The 15,158-nt window shown below is 39.7% G+C and overlaps 1 protein-coding gene across 1 annotated transcript in view; it reads left to right on the top strand.

Annotated features, from left to right (window-relative positions):
* Positions 1 to 12,772: 12,772 nt before the first annotated feature.
* Positions 12,773 to 15,158, top strand: part of GAS2 (growth arrest specific 2) — a 58,005-nt gene continuing 55,619 nt past the window's right edge. The window contains exon 1 of the mRNA XM_075837064.1: positions 12,773 to 12,907. The gene's annotated coding sequence lies outside the window, so the exon portion shown is untranslated. The remainder of the gene's footprint in view (positions 12,908 to 15,158) is intronic.

Below are 15,158 nucleotides of genomic sequence, written 5' to 3'. Positions count from 1 at the left end.
GTCTGTAAACAAGATGCCAGCTGTCAGCAAGCAGAGATCTTAAAGACAGTAAAGAATGTCAGCAAGCAGAGATCTTAAAGACAGTTAAGAAGTGAAACACAAAGTATATTATAAAGATGCAGAACATTTTATTATACAATGATTAAACTTTATTTATATAGAACACCTACATTTGTGTCTTGTGCTGGCCATAGACACTCACTAAAGAGGACATAGTAGGTTTCCCTGCTGTCCCATGTAATACTACAGACAGCACATCATGATATGATTAAGAGCTGTGCCAAATTGCAAACTCAGCTCTGCTACATCTGTGCAGTAAATAAAGGGTAATAACATTATATGGCAGCTTCTCATTGATCCAGGGACTGTGTGTTTGTTTTCAGTTCTTTACTGCAAGTGAAAGCCAAGGACAAAGTGTAATCCAATATCTCAGGGAGCACCTACATATCCTGCGCCATAACAGCTCTGCACTACATGCCGGATCAGCCTCCATCCCTGCAGAAGTATCCAACATTTTTCCAGAGGTGCTGAATATGATGACAGGGATCTGCCCTGCTATTCCCGTGCGGAGAGTATTAACAAAGGGGGCAAAAGAGTAGCAGGTCTGGGTAAGTCATATTGGGGGGTGAGGGGGAGCTGCGAGCATATGTAAGCCAGACCCGCTGCATGAGGCTTAATATCCCAGTGTCTGCACACAGAGCTGCTTATTGAAATCTGGTCTGCATCGCTTTACAGTTCATTGCTGCTCCACCAGTAAAACCCGCTCAAAATATTTGAAGGCGGCCTGTTAACCTATTGCAGGCATTATAGACTTATAGACATTATCACACAGGGGTTCCTTTATTTTTGTAAGTTTTTTTATTTATTTTTTATTAGGTTATTTTTTTTTGTTATATTTGGGCCTTTTATGTTTTAAAAATAATTTTCATACATTGTTACTACTTATGGGGTTTTTCACCATTTTTTTATTATAATTTCTTCTCATTTTTAATACTTTGATGGACTACCAAAATAACTAAGTGTAACTGTATGAAGTTGGGCGGTTAAAGGGTTGGTGGGGACCAAATACCCTCCTCTGTTATTTAGATATCGGTGCCGTTATATTTGGCGCCCGAGATTTCAATAACCCCCTGAACTGTCAAGGGGGCGTGTAATGGCAAGGGGCGTGTAACATCGCTGTGACACTGTCCAATCAGCTACGAACAGTGCCACAGCAAGAACTGGAGAGAGGAGAGCGTGTGCGCGCGCACGTGGAGCTCGGAGCTATGCGCGTGCACACTCTCAGCTCTCAGCAGACAAGGACAAGACTGTGCGATCTCTCGCGAGATCACACAGTCTTGTCCTTATCTGCCGAGAACAGAAAAGTGAGTGAGATAGTGCGCGCGCATAGCTCCGAGCTGCGCGTGAGCGCACACGCTCCCCTCTCTCCAGCTCTTGCTGTGGCACTGTTCGTAGCTGATTGGACAGTATCACTTCCATGTTACACGCCCCATTGCCAATTACACGCCCCATTGACAGTTCAGGGGGTTATTTAAATCTGGGGCGCCAAATATAACGGCACCGATATCTAAAGAATGGAGGAGGATAGGAAAAAAATGGAAAGTGCCCCAGGGTTTGTGCTTATTAGAATTTTAGGTGTACCACTCCCACATTTGAGTCCCGCTTGTTAAACATGTGCAGGCCCTGTAACCTTATATAACATTTACCTTGTGGTATTTTTGGGGGTTGCATTATGTTTTCTTTTTTATACTAATATTATTTTTTGCTCCACTTAATAATCAGGCGGAGGTTTTTATGCTGCTGGAGGATGATGTTGTAATCAGTAAAGTCTTGTGGCCGATCAATAGAAATCTCCGTTGATTGTTCTCGGTGCTGTTTATAGACTGGGAAGCAGCGCATCTAGCAGCAGTAATGCGGGTAATTGAATGGGGAGGCCGGCGGCTCTGATGAATGTCCTCATTGTTTTTAGTTATTTTGTTTTTGTCATTTTTTTTTTTTTTTTGCTTTTTAAAGGGCTTGTATGATTTCCAGACAGGGGACGTCTGGCGAGTAGCTCCAGTGTCCATCATCCTGTGGAATGTGACGGTTTGCGAGGAAAAATGCTCTGGCCTCTCAGTAGGGGAGATGTCAGCGGACAGGTACATGCTAAAATAAATAGGGCAGACCTAACAAACACTGCCGGTGCCAGAGGGGAGGGCGATACAAATAAAACTGTCCGCACATCACAAGTAAGAGAGCTTGGTATTTAGAGATCAAAAGAAGAGGGAGAAAATTTATATTTTCTTTTTTGTATTTTTTTCAAAAAGTTTTTAAAAAAATTAGTTCAAAATAGAAGTCTCTGATCTGCCGTCCTGTGTGACGTCTCTAGATTTTATTCCATGATGTGTGGGATTCTCCCGCGAAACGGGGCTTGAAGGAGATGTGGTGCAAATATGACCCAAAGTGGGCGTTTCTAGGAGGGTTTGTGGGTGTTCCTGGTCAGATCGGGGCAGGGCTTAAAACTGTCCTGTGATTGGGGATTCAAAAGTTGCAAGGTTTGACTATATTGTCCTGTGCTCTTTTTCATACTGCTCTGCCTGTGTAAGGGTAATTGTGCTGAAACAGGAGGCACAGGATGAGCAGTACATAAGGGCTCGGCCAGATATCGACGTTTTGTACTTTCTGTAGTGTATGGAATTATTGAAGGATGCTTAAGGGGAAATGTAGTATTAAAAGGGTTGTCCCATTAGGAAGACCCCTGTCCAAATGACCTATCAGGGCGTATGGACGTTGCAGAGAGGAGTCCCCTACACGGACGCCCCTATTAGCTGCTCTATGCAGTGGTCCTCTTATCAGTGTGGGGTCCTGAGTAGGGCCCTGGATGTAGGGGATCGCAGAGGTAGTAATTAAGCCTGGGCCCTGGTGCTTAAGAGGGTCCAAAAGGCCCTCTGCCACATAAGAAGACACCAGTATTATAAATGGCACATGGTAGGTGGGGGCCCTTTTACAGATTTTCCATTGGGGCCCAGGAGCTTCAGGTTACGCCTAAGTGAGGACCCCCTTCTCTGATGTCCATATGCCGTAATAGAAAAACCCCTTTTATATATGTGCATTGTAGCTAGTGGGAGCCCCATAGCAAAGATCAAAAAGGCCCCCCATTAAAGGGCCAGGACTTAGTTTCCCCATCCACACCCTTTCCATGACCCATGGGCCAATTTCCCACCCCCATATTTGCTAACAGTGCAGTGCCTCTGGAGAGGGGTAGTGCTGCTCAGGTTCTTACCACCCAGTAGCAAAGGGGATAGAACCCACCAAGGCTGGGCCCCCTCTGTTCAAGGGACACATGGCGGCCGCAATATCTACCTCTATGGTATTTACACCCTTGCCTGGCAAGATTTTTGCCTTTAGAATAATCATCCTCAAGCCCCCATTAACATGCACCGTCAAGTAAGTGTCACTTGTATGTCAATACACATGGGGCATAGAGACAAGCGGCTGCCAGACACCCATGGCACCGCTTATCTCAAATGAAATCCAACTTGGCATAACTAATTCCACCAATCCACATCAGATCATGAGCAGAGTAAATCTAATGTACATTGTGCGCGGACACTAAGTAGGGGTCACAACCTTAATATTAGGCAATTATACAATGTATAATACATGCAGAGCTGAATCAGCACCAGTGCCGCGTACCTCCTGCACAAAATATCAATCATTTCTATATCTTCCAACCATGTTTACTGCTAATAGGGAGTTAATGTGTTCACTGATGTATTAAGTGCATGTCGGGGAACGGAACGCAACTTACTGCAGTTTATTGCAGACTCCTGACCAATCACAATGCACGGGGCAACGACTGATATCTAAACAGGCTGCATCTTATCTCATATACAGCAGGCTCAAGAGTGGACAGGTCAGCCGCATTTATTTACCACAATATTATTTATCAGAACAGTAATTAGTAGTTATATTCTTGTATATAGGGGCAGTATTATAGCAGTTATATTCTTGTATATAGGGGGCAGTATTACAGTAGTTATATTCTTGTATATAGGGGCAGTATTATAGTAGTTATATTTGTGTATATAGGGGCAGTATTATAGTAGTTATATTCTTGTATATAGGGGGCAGTATTATAGCAGTTATATTCTTGTATATAGGAGGCAGTATTATAGTAGTTATATTGTATATAGGTGCAGTATTATAGTAGTTATATTCTTGTATATAGGAGGCAGTATTATAGTAGTTATATTCTTGTATATAGTGGGCAGTATTATAGTAGCTATATTCTTGTATATAGGAGGCAGTATTATAGTAGTTATATTCTTGTATATAGGGGCAGTATTATAGTAGTTATATTCCTGTATATAGGGGCAGTATTATAGTAGTTATATTATTGTATATAGGAGGCAGTATTATAGTAGTTATATTCTTGTATATAGGGGCAGTATTATAGTAGTTATATTCTTGTATATAGGGGGCAGTATTATAGTAGTTATATTCTTGTATATAGGGGCAGTATTATAGTAGTTATATTCTTGTATATAGGAGGCAGTATTATAGTAGTTCTATTCTTGTATATAGGAGGCAGTATTATGTAGTTATATTCTTGTATATAGGGGGCAGTATTATAGTAGTTATATTCTTGTATATAGGAGCAGTATTATAGTAGTTATATTCTTGTATATAGGGGCAGTATTATAGCAGTTATATTCTTGTATATAGGGGGCAGTATTACAGTAGTTATATTCTTGTATATAGGGGCAGTATTATAGTAGTTATATTTGTGTATATAGGGGCAGTATTATAGTAGTTATATTCTTGTATATAGGGGGCAGTATTATAGCAGTTATATTCTTGTATATAGGAGGCAGTATTATAGTAGTTATATTGTATATAGGTGCAGTATTATAGTAGTTATATTCTTGTATATAGGAGGCAGTATTATAGTAGTTATATTCTTGTATATAGTGGGCAGTATTATAGTAGCTATATTCTTGTATATAGGAGGCAGTATTATAGTAGTTATATTCTTGTATATAGGGGCAGTATTATAGTAGTTATATTCCTGTATATAGGGGCAGTATTATAGTAGTTATATTCTTGTATATAGGAGGCAGTATTATAGTAGTTATATTCTTGTATATAGGGGCAGTATTATAGTAGTTATATTCTTGTATATAGGGGGCAGTATTATAGTAGTTATATTCTTGTATATAGGGGCAGTATTATAGTAGTTATATTCTTGTATATAGGAGGCAGTATTATAGTAGTTCTATTCTTGTATATAGGAGGCAGTATTATGTAGTTATATTCTTGTATATAGGGGGCAGTATTATAGTAGTTATATTCTTGTATATAGGAGCAGTATTATAGTAGTTATATTCTTGTATATAGGGGGCAGTATTATAGTAGTTATATTCTTGTATATAGGAGCAGTATTATAGTAGTTATATTCTTGTATATAGGGGCAGTATTATAGTAGTTATATTCTTGTATATAGGAGCAGTATTATAGTAGTTATATTCTTGTATATAGGAGCAGTATTATAGTAGTTATATTCTTGTATATAGGGAACAGTATTATAGTAGTTATATTTTTGTATATAGGGACAGTATTATAGTAGTTATATTCTTGTATATAGAGAGCAGTATTATAGTAGTTAAATTCTTGTATATAGGGGGCATTATTATAGTAGTTATATTCTTGTATATAGGAGCAGCATTATAGTAGTTATATTCTTGTATATAGGGAGCAGTATTATAGTAGTTATATTCTTGTATATAGGGGCAGTATTATAGTAGTTATATTCTTGTATATAGGGGCAGTATTATAGTAGTTATTTTCTTGTATATAGGGGCAGTATTATAGTAGTTATATTCTTATATATAGGGAACAGTATTATAGTAGTTATATTCTTGTATATAGGAGGCAGTATTAGGGCATGACCACACGTGGCGGATTTCCTCCGCAACTGTCCGCATCAATGCCGCACAGAATCTGCGTTGCAGATTCTGCTGCGGATCTGCACAAAATGTGCAGAAAATTGATGCGGACTAGCTGCTGCGGACTGCGGGAAAAGTGCTTCCCTTCTCCCTATCAGTGCAGGATAGAGAGAAGGGACAGCACTTTCCCTAGTGAAAGTAAACGATTTTCATACTTACCGGCCGTTGTCTTGGTGACGCGTCCCTCTTTCGGCATCCAGCCCGACCTCCCTGGATGACGCGCCAGTCCATGTGACCGCTGCAGCCTGTGCTTGGCCTGTGATTGGCTGCAGCCGTCACTTACACTGAAACGTCATCCTGGGAGGCCGGACTGGAGACAGACGCAGGGAGTTCTCGGTAAGTATGAACTTATATGTTTTTTTACAGATACATGTATATTGGGATCGGTAGTCACTGTCCCGGGTGCAGAAACAGTTACTGCCGATCGCTTAACTCTTTCAGCACCCTGGACAGTGACTATTTACAGACGTCTCCTAGCAACGCTCCCGTCATTACGGGAGCCCCATTGACTTCCTCAGTCTGGCTGTAGACCTAGAAATACATAGGTCCAGCCAGAATGAAGAAATGTCATGGTAGTAAAACCAATACGCTCCGCAGCACACATAATATCTGCGGACTTCATTGCGGAATTTTGACTCTCCATTGAAGTCAATGGAGAAATTCCGCCATGAGTCCGCCACTGCTCCGCAACAGACAGAGCATGCTGCGGACACCAAATTCCGCTCCGCAGCCTATGCTCCGCAGCGGAATTGTACGCATCGTCTAAACGAACACTGCTAAATTAAAGTGAAAGTCAATGGAGAAACGGCTCCGCTGCGGATTAACGCTGCGGAGTGTCCGCAGCGGAATTTAAGTGAAATTCCGCCACGTGTGAACCCGCCCTTATAGTAGTTATATTCTTGTATATAGGAGGCAGTATTATAGTAGTTATATTCTTGTATATAGGAGCAGTATTATAGTAGTTATATTCTTGCATATAGGGAACAGTATTATAGTAGTTATATTCCTGTATATAGGAGGCAGTAAAAGGGCACGGCCAGACGTGGCGGATTTCCTCCGCAGCTGTCCGCATCAATGCCGCACAGAATCTGCGTTGCAGATTCTGCGGCGGATCTGCCCAAAATGTGCAGTAAATTGATGCGGACTAGCTGCTGCGGACTGTGGTAAAAGTGCTTCCCTTCTCTCTATTCAGTGCAGGATAGAGAGAAGGGACAGCCCTTTCCCTAGTGAAAGTAAACGGAATTCATACTTACCGGCCGTTGTCTTGGTGACGCGTCCCTCTTTCGGCATCCAGCCCGAATTCCCTGGATGACGCGGCAGTCCATGTGACCGCTGCAGCCTGTGATTGGCTGCAGCCGTCACTTAGACAGAAACGTCATCCTGGGAAGCCGGACTGGAGACAGAAGCAGGGAGTTCTCGGTAAGTATGAACTTTTTTTTTACAGGTAGCTGTATATTGGGATCGGTAGTCACTGTCCAGGAGGCAGAAACAGTTACTGCCGATCGCTTAACTCTTTCAGCACCCTGGACAGTGACTATTTACAGACGTCTCCTAGCAACGCTCCCGTAATTTTGGGAGCCCCATTGACTTCCTCATTCTGGCTGTAGACCTAGAAATACATTGGTCCAGCCAGAATGAAGAAATGTCATGTCAAAAAAGCAAGACGCATCCGCAGCACACATAACATGTGCATGACAGCTGCGGACTTCATTGCGGAACTTAGAATCTCCATTGAAGACAATGGAGAAATTCCGCCATGAGTCCGCAACCAGTCCGCCACTGGTCCGCAACAGACAGAGCATGCTGCGGACACCAAATTCCGCTCCGCAGCCTATGCTCCGCAGCGGAATTTTACGCATCGTCTAAACGAACACTTCTAAATAGAAGTGGAAGTCAATGGAGAAACGGCTCCGCTGCGGATTAACGCTGCGGAGTGTCCGCAGCGGAATTCAAGTGAAATTCCGCCACGTGTGAACCCAGCCTTATAGTAGTTATATTCTTGTATATAGGAGGCAGTATTATAGTAGTTATATTCTTGTATATAGGGGGCAGTATTATAATAGTTATATTCTTGTATATAGGGGGCAGTATTATAGTAGTTATATTCTTGTATATAGGGGGCAGTATTATAATAGTTATATTCTTGTATATAGGGGGCAGTATTATAGTAGTTATATTCTTGTATATGGAAGCAGTATTATAGTAGTTATATTCTTGTATATAGGGGCAGTATTATAGTAGTTATATTCTTGTATATAAGGAGCAGTATTATAGTAGTTATATTCTTGTATATAAGGAGCAGTATTATAGTAGTTATATTCTTGTATATAGGGGCAGTATTATAGTAGTTATATTCTTGTATATAGGGGGCAGTATTATAGTAGTTATATTCTTGTATATAGGGGGCAGTATTATAGTAGTTATATTCTTGTATATAGGGGCAGTATTAGAGTCGTTATATTCTTGTATATAGGGGCAGTATTATAGAAGTTATATTCTTGTATATAGGGGCAGTGTTACAGTAGTTATATTCTTGTATATAGGGGCAGCATTATAGTCGTTATATTCTTGTATATAGGAGGCAGTATTATAGTAGTTATATTCTTGTATATAGGGGCAGCATTATAGTAGTTATATTCTTGTATATAGGAGGCAGTATTATAGTAGTTATATTCTTGTATATAGGGGGCAGTATTATAATAGTTATATTCTTGTATATAGGGGGCAGTATTATAGTAGTTATATTCTTGTATATAGTGGAAGTATTATAGTAGTTATATTCTTGTATATAAGGAGCAGTATTATAGTAGTTATATTCTTGTATATAGGGGCAGTATTATAGTAGTTATATTCTTGTATATAGGGGGCAGTATTATAGTAGTTATATTCTTGTATATAGGGGGCAGTATTATAGTAGTTATATTCTTGTATATAGGGGCAGTATTATAGTAGTTATATTCTTGTATATAGGGGCAGTATTAGAGTCGTTATATTCTTGGTTATAGGGGCAGTATTATAGTAGTTATATTCTTGTATATAGGGGCAGTATTAGAGTCGTTATATTCTTGGTTATAGGGGCAGTATTATAGTAGTTATATTCTTGTATATAGGGGGCAGTATTATAGTAGTTATATTCTTGCATATAGGGGAAGTATTATAGTAGTTATATTCTTGTATATAGGGGCAGTATTATAGTAGTTATATTCTTGTATATAGGGGGCAGTATTATAGTAGTTATATTCTTGTATATAGGGGCAGTATTATAGTAGTTATATTCTTGTATATAGGGGGCAGTATTATAGTAGTTATATTCTTGTATATAGTGGGCAGTATTATAGTAGTTATATTCTTGTGTATAGGAGGCAGTATTATAGTAGTTATATTCTTGTATATAGGGGGCAGTATTATAGTAGTTATATTCTTGTATATAGGGGGCAGTATTATAGTAGTTATATTCTTGTATATAGGAAGTAGTATTATAGTAGGTATATTCTTGTATATACGGGTCAGTATCATAGTAGTTATATTCTTGTGTATAGGGGACAGTATTATAGTAGTTATATTCTTGTATATAGGGGCAGTATTATAGTAGTTATATTCTTGTATATAGGAGGCAGAAGTATAGTGGTTATATTCTTGTATATAGGGGGCACTATTATAATAGTTATATTCTTGTATATAGGGGGCAGTGTAAGGGCATGCCCACACGTGGCGGATTTCCTCCGCAACTGTCCGCATCAATGCCGCACAGAATCTGCGTTGCAGATTCTGCGGCGGATCTGTCCAAAATGTGCAGTAAATTGATGCGGACTAGCTGCTGCAGACTGCGGTAAAAGTGCTTCCCTTCTCTCTATCAGTGCAGGATAGAGAGAAGGGACAGCCCTTTCCCTAGTGAAAGTAAGCAAATTTCATACTTACCGGCCGTTGTCTTGGTGACGCGTCCCTCTTTCGGCATCCAGCCCGACCTCCCTGGATGACGCGGCAGTCCATGTGACCGCTGCAGCCTGTGATTGGCTGCAGCCGTCACTTAGACTGAAACGTCATCCTGGGAAGCCGGACTGGAGACAGAAGCAGGGAGTTCTCGGTAAGTATGAACTTCTATTTTTTTTACAGGTTGCTGTATATTGGGATCGGTAGTCAATGTCCAGGTTGCAGAAACAGTTACTGCCGATCGCTTAACTCTTTCAGCACCCTGGACAGTGACTATTTACTGACGTCGCCTAGCAACGCTCCCGTAATTACGGGAGCCCCATTGACTTCCTCAGTCTGGCTGTAGACCTAGAAATACATAGGTCCAGCCAGAATGAAGAAATGTCATGTCAAAAAAGCAAGACGCATCCGCAGCACACATAACATGTGCATGACATCTGCGGACTTCATTGCGGAATTTAGAATCTCCATTGAAGTCAATGGAGAACTTCCGCAATGAGTCCGCAACCAGTCCGCCACTGGTCCGCAACATCCATTGTATGCTGCGGACACCAAATTCCGCACCGCAGCCTATGCTCCGCAGCGGAATTTTCAGCCTCGTCTAAACGAAGCCTACTAAAAAGAAGTGGAAGGCAATGGAGAAACGGCTCCGCTGCGGATTAACACTGCGGAGTGTCCGCAGCGGAATTCAAGAGCAATTCCGCCACGTGTGGCTTTGCCCTTATAGTAGTTCTATTCTTGTATATAGGGGGCAGTATTATAGTAGTTATACTCTTGTATATAGGGGGCAGTATTATAGTAGTTATATTCTTGTATATAGGGGGCAGTATTATAGTAGTTATATTCTTGTATATAGGAGGCAGTATTATAGTTATATTCCTGTATATAGGGGCAGTATTATAGTAGTTATATTCTTGTATATAGGGGGCAGTATTATAGTAGTTATACTCTTGTATATAGGGGGCAGTATTATAGTAGTTATATTCTTGTATATAGGAGGCAGTATTATAGTTATATTCCTGTATATAGGGGCAGTATTATAGTAGTTATATTCTTGTATATAGGAGCAGTATTATAGTAGTTATATTCTTGTATATAGGGGCAGTATTATAGTAGTTATATTCTTGTATATAGGAGGCAGTATTATAGTAGTTATATTCTTGTATATAGGGAGCAGTATTATAGTAGTTATATTCTTGTATATAGGAGCAGTATTATAGTTATATTCCTGTATATAGGGGCAGTATTATAGTACTTATATTCTCGTATATAGGAGCAGTATTATAGTAGTTATATTCTTGTATATAGGGGGCAGTATTATAGTAGTTATATTCTTGTATATAGGAGCAGTATTATAGTTATATTCTTGTATATAGGAGCAGTATTATAGTAGTTATATTCTTGTATATAGGGGCAGTATTATAGTACTTATATTCTTGTATATAGGAGCAGTATTATAGTAGTTATATTCTTGTATATAGGGGGCAGTATTATAGTAGTTATATTCCTGTATATAGGAGCAGTATTATAGTAGTTATATTCTTGTATATAGGGGCAGTATTATAGTTATATTCTTGTATATAGGGGGCAGTATTATAGTAGTTATATTCTTGTATATAGGGGCAGTATTATAGTAGTTATATTCTTGTATATAGGGGCAGTATTATAGTAGTTATATTCTTGTATATAGGGGGCAGTATTATAGTAGTTATATTCCTGTATATAGGAGCAGTATTATAGTAGTTATATTCTTGTATATAGGGGCAGTATTATAGTTATATTCTTGTATATAGGGGGCAGTATTATAGTAGTTATATTCTTGTATATAGGGGGCAGTATTATAGTAGTTATATTCTTGTATATAGGGGCAGTATTATAGTAGTTATATTCTTGTATATAGGGGCAGTATTATAGTAGTTATATTCTTGTATATAGGGGGCAGTATTATAGTAGTTATATTCTTGTATATAGGGGCAGTATTATAGTAGTTATATTCTTGTATATAGGGGCAGTATTATAGTAGTTATATTCTTGTATATAGGGGCAGTATTATAGTAGTTATATTCTTTTATATAGGGGGCAGTATTAATAGTAGTTATATTCTTGTATATAGGGGGCAGTATTGTTGCAGTTATGTTTTTGTACATAGACCCCGGCCTTTGTCTTTTGTTTATACCTTTCCTTAATTTTTGGATCCACTTCTGGATTTGGCTCAAAAATCTTAGCCAGAAACTGCATCAAATCTGTGTGTGTCATCTTGGCTTTTTAGTGACTTTTGACGTGCGGCTTGTTGAACGTGGTCTGTCGCTCTGGTGTTATTATGGTGCTCAAAAGCATCAGTTTCATCAGTTTCATCAGAAATTCAACTCTGCTGCATCTGCAGTCATGTTTTATGAAGCAGTTTCATGTTTTCTTTGACTTATCATTTGGTGGGATAACAGTGAGTTCATTTGGGGGCAATTATGTGTGTGACTTGTTGTGTGAGTGACCATTACTGTGAGTGACCATTACAGCAGCTCAGGATCTGACGGAAAACCGAAAAAAGACGGTTTCGCCAAATCTCTTGATTTGAGCGCAAAAGACAAGGACGAGTCAGTGGAAACCGGTGACCCAGATTCTCCCGTATTGTGCGGAGCAGATGAGGATCAGGAATCAGCAGATAGTTTAAATGACTTTGCTGGCAAAACACAAGCCCCGTCCTGTGCCCGAAAAAGAAGGTTGTCTCTGTAGTCACATAAGAAGCTCAGTGTTCAGAGCGGGAAGGGGGGGGGGGACCCTGCAGTTTGTTGAAAGTGTTACATGCCATTAGGTACAGTGTAAACCATCCCGGCTAAAATTCTTCTGCCTGACAATGGCTCTCTCAGGGCAAGATGTGTTCTTACTTTAATGGGTAAAAAAGGAAAAAAGAGAGCAGATCCCTGCCAGGAGTGAGTGCGGTTCTGGTGCTGCCGGGGGCTGTAGGGGCGACGCGGGATCCTGAAGAAGTAGAGGTAGGAGATCGCTGCTGCTCACATGTGATACATTGTATTCTATCTTCCTGGTGATAAATAGTTACTTTTTATGCATGTTTGTATTGATATTGGATATAGATGTAGCAGCGCTGAATATGTCAATGACTTGATTCATTTGTGCCTTGTGATAACTCATTAAGTTAAAAGGATGCCAGAGCAGGTTTACCTTAAATCCTTGGTATAATACATTAGATATCATTATTAGATGTGCCAGATGTAGAAGAGCTGAGTTTGTTGCTTGGCATAACTTATGGTGATATTACATTATTTTGTCTTTGGGTTGTAAGTAAACCTGAGAGAGTTAAATTATTAATTTGTGTGTGTGTGTGTGTGTGTGTGTGTGTGTGTGTGTGTGTGTGTGTGTGTGTGTGTGTGTGTGTGTGTGTGTGTGTGTGTGTGTGTGTGTGTGTGTGTGTGTGTGTGTGTGTTCAGAGAGGTAGTTGAGCTGAACTTGTAATTTCTTTCTTTCTTTCAGGCTAGTGTAGTAGGTTTACCTGTAGTCCTATGGAAAAGCGCAGATTTCATATTGTGATATCACTATGATGACCAACTCGGCTCTACTAGCCCTGGCACAACTCATGGTGATATCAGGGTATGTGAATTGTTTAAGGACTGTAGGTATACTTACTGTATTATCTTAACCTGGTGAAGTATTAAGATACCAGAAGATAAAGTTCAAAGACCAATTCAGCTCTGCTACATATACACAATGCCATTTTTTTATATATATAAGAAGAGAAATAGCAGGAACGAGTCTGTGATTTGGAACAACTCATGGTGATATCACAATGTGTTATCTGTAACTTTACATGGGACTGCAAGTAATCCTACTACATTAGCCTAAATGAAAGAAATAACAAACTAAGCTCTGCTACCTCTGGCACAACTTATGTTAATATGAATGTGTTATCTGTGGATTTTCAAGGCACTGCAGGTTAACTTGTTGCATTATCATTAATTTTTTTGAGTTGTCAAGGTCCCTAACTGATAAATGTCAAAGACAATTTCAACTCTGCTACATGACACATGTTTAGGATTTTTAATATAACAACAGAAGTTTTATAGTTGGGTTTGTCATTTGCCACAAGCAATGGTGATATCACAATGTATTATCTGCATGACGGGGTCAAACTTACTACAGCAGCCCAACAAAGCAAATTCAGCACTGCTACATGAACACAGATCTTCATATGTGGTAGTGATGCTGGTGATATTACAGTGTGTTATCAGTGGTATTACATGGGACTGCAGGTAAACCCTAAAAGAACGAAATGATAGATTCAGCTCTGCTACATCTGCGCACACACAGAGACAAATGAATTACATGAGATTAAGGAGAATTGCAGACTGTTTGAAACTGTTAAATGAAAGAGAATTTAGAGTTTACATATAATTATCTCGTTATATCGTTGCGCTCATTAATTATTGGAGTGAAAACTTCTAGACCGGTCATTACAGTCACTCGGAGACTCGTGACTGGGACTGTTAGAAGGAGAGAACAAGATTTAAAGGGAACTGACGGCCAATAAACAGATGGTTTGGAATAATTGCATTCATTTTATTTGAGAGGAAACTGCTGGATGTGGCTGTTGAACAGGACGGGCTGAATGACTGGTTTGGGGGCCCTTTAATTAATTTTAATAGTCATAAGGTTAAGCTCCATCTTGGAACAATTTTCAACCTGATATTATGGGAATTGTATTACCAGCAATGTGGAATCTGTATCTATTCCCTGTATTGCTTCCTTTATCAGTGGTAGCCAATCATGTAACAGAACGGGCAGCAGAGGGGACATCAAAATCCTTGCAGCAGCCCTGCAGAATACGGGAGCTGTTTATGGCAGCCAGTAGTCTGTGAATGGAGTGAGCACCCAGCACTATCTCAGCTCACTCCATTCCCCGAATACAAGATGCCATTACCTGATGGTTGGTTCTCCGCACGGAGTACTCCGCCAAATATACTACGCTTTTATTGAAGTTAATGTTGATCATTCTGTTTTAGGTCCAGAATTCTGTGCGGATTCATAAAATATGTGTACATTATATATCATATATTTCTAATGTGATAAATGATAGAATTTTTACTTTCTGCAGCCACCACTAGGGGGCGCTCACTGCATATGGATTTATACAGCTAGTATGGGACTCAATGGGAGCTGTATAAATCTGTTTGCAGTAAGCTACCCCTAGTGGTGGCCAATCGCTACTTTGAGAGTGTTTAAGGAATCAGA

This window comes from Rhinoderma darwinii, chromosome 9 (genome assembly GCF_050947455.1).
Source record: "Rhinoderma darwinii isolate aRhiDar2 chromosome 9, aRhiDar2.hap1, whole genome shotgun sequence".
Lineage (NCBI taxonomy): Eukaryota > Metazoa > Chordata > Amphibia > Anura > Rhinodermatidae > Rhinoderma > Rhinoderma darwinii.
This window is presented reverse-complemented; position numbering and strand designations above follow the sequence as displayed.